This window comes from Tachysurus fulvidraco, chromosome 21 (assembly GCF_022655615.1).
Source record: "Tachysurus fulvidraco isolate hzauxx_2018 chromosome 21, HZAU_PFXX_2.0, whole genome shotgun sequence".
Taxonomy (NCBI): domain Eukaryota; kingdom Metazoa; phylum Chordata; class Actinopteri; order Siluriformes; family Bagridae; genus Tachysurus; species Tachysurus fulvidraco.
This window is the reverse complement of record NC_062538.1, coordinates 22,854,319-22,856,818: the sequence shown is the minus strand read 5'-3', so window position 1 is coordinate 22,856,818 and position 2,500 is coordinate 22,854,319. Positions and strand designations below refer to the sequence as shown.

The window sequence follows — 2,500 nt, the reverse complement described above, 5'->3', positions numbered from 1 at the left end:
GAACATACATACAGACACAAAAATGCACACATAAAATGTCCACTAACACACGCACCCAAAACACACACTCACACACCACAGACACACACACATGCACACACACAAATTGGGCATTGCATTTCATTATGCCTTTTGATACACTTTTGCTATGCCTTTGCCTAGCAAAGGAGTGTGTATGAGACATGAGGAGTGTGTTTGGAACAGTAAGACTGTGTATGAGACATGAAGAGGAGTGTTTATGAGACATCCCTTACTTGGGAAAGAATGAAAAGTTGCTAATACATGAATAAAATGAAAACTTGCTAACACTTCAGTCTCCAACGTATGCTTGTAGACAAATGTCATAAGTTGAGTGAAGTTATGGTCCATGGCTTTTGACATGTTCTTACACATACAGAATAAAATGATGTCATTTCATTTTCATTGGCCATCAATGAATTATAACACCAAAAGTGAATTTTGAGAACAAGAACCCAACATGCCTCCACAGAAGATTCACCGTGGTACTGGGAAGCCCTGTCTGAGCCAGACGACAAAAGACGGCACTGTGACGGTCGAGGAGGACATTGGAATGCCCAGTGCAGTAGCAAATCGCTTGTGCTTCACTGCGCAAGCTGGACCCTGGGCGACTGGGGTACTTTCCCAAGTAAGGAGATGCATTGCAGACATATTTGGTCTCCAAATCCGTGGCCATCCAGAACTTGATCCCAAATTTGTCTGGCTTGGTTGCGATATACTGTGTGAATGGACAACAAACCATGGTAGGGAACAGCTGTTCATCTATGGTCATGTGTTCTCCTGGAGTGAAACTCTCAGCACAGTTCTTGTTGAAGCGTGTCCAGATGTCGGAGACCGCAGCAAATTTGTCTGTTAGAAGGTGTTGTATAATTGAAATGAATCCATCTCTTTGCATTGTCTCTTTGAAAGCCAGGAGATTGTTTTGAAACCATTTTGACCATTTATAATGTCAGTAAATAATAAAACCTGTTTTTTCTATGTCAAATTGACTTGAATGCTTATAAAGTAAAAATTCTACAATGATCACCATTCTGTGTGATCAGCTTACATTTTGAACATTTTACACTTATGTCTATTTTGCCTACCAGATGCCATCTGATCACCCAAAAACGGACTACACACACACACACACACACACACACCACTCAAAAACTTGGCATAATTTATTGTGAATAAAACTTCCTTTACACCTCTTATGCTTTTTATTATATTTAAGTTATAAACAATAAACCTCATGATATTATGCCATGATTTTAAGTAAAATAAGCAGAAATTATTAAATATTATTTTGGATAACCACTGGCTGGTGTATGTCAAACATTCCCAGGTCAAAGCAGACTGAAGCAACTAAATTTGTGAATAAAAGAGAGAAAACAAATATGATTTGAATATGAAAACACAACATCTGTGTGTGTGTGTGTGTGTGTGTGTGTGTGTGTGTGTTTCGGCAGATCATATTTTGCCCTCTGCTTGGCAAAGTCATTTCAAAAGTGAAATATTTACAAATGTGTAGCTTTTTTTTTCTGGAGGCCTAATGAGATGCAATGCCCAATTTGTGTGTGTGCGTGTGTTAGTGGACATTTTGTGTGTGCATTTTTGTGTCTGTATGTATGTTCATTGCGCTGAAAAGGGCAAAAGTGTGACCAGTTGCCCCACTAAATGTGGCCGGGTCAAATTGACCCGGGAGGATAAGATTAATTTTACTTGCAGAGTTCATAATTTGGAACAATCCTGGTAAATTTCTAGCAAATATGTGGAAGGAAACCAAAGTTATGACACATTAAACTTTCCAGATGAGTCAAATAGACCCCAGGTCTGCACAAGGGTTGTATAAATATGATATGCACTATGGCAATGACAAACAGCACACAATTTTTTTATATAAATTAAACAGAGTATTTTGTATAGATAGGCCTTGAAGGTTTCCATCACAAACAGAGGTTTGGCCTGCCTTGGATCTGAGCTACTCTGAGTGAACAAATGCAAATGAGCCAGGCCTCACAGGTGATGGGGGGAGTTTGCACAACAAAAGGAGGAGAACAATGGAGCTGTAGGGGTGCTGGTAGGTGTGAGGTCCAGGGATTTTATGCAAAATTGCGCAGGTTTAGCAAAGCTAGTGGTTAGGTTGTTACCTAACAATTACCCCCTCACCCTACCCCTAACAATAACCCCCTAACCCTAACAATAACCCTACCCTTAACCCTACCCCCTAACCCTACCCCTAACAATAACCCTAACAATAACCCCCTAACACTAACAATAATCCTAACCCCCTAACAATAACCCCCTACCCCACCCCTAACAATAACCCTACCCCTAACCCTACCACCTAACAATAACACCCTAACCCTAACAATAACCCTAACTCCCTAACACTAACAATAACCCTAACCCCCTAACAATAACCCCCTAACCCTACCCCAACCCCTAACAATAACCCTAACCCCGTAACAATTACCCCCTAACAATAACCCTACCCCTA

At 40.5% G+C, this 2,500-nt stretch overlaps 1 long non-coding RNA gene across 1 annotated transcript in view; it reads right to left on the bottom strand.

Moving 5' to 3' along the window:
• Nucleotides 1–2,473: 2,473 nt before the first annotated feature.
• LOC125139870 overlaps nt 2,474–2,500 on the bottom strand; it is a 12,188-nt gene continuing 12,161 nt past the window's right edge. The window contains exon 3 of the long non-coding RNA XR_007139007.1: nt 2,474–2,500. This exon is cut by the window's right edge and continues 184 nt beyond it. This is a non-coding gene — a long non-coding RNA (uncharacterized LOC125139870).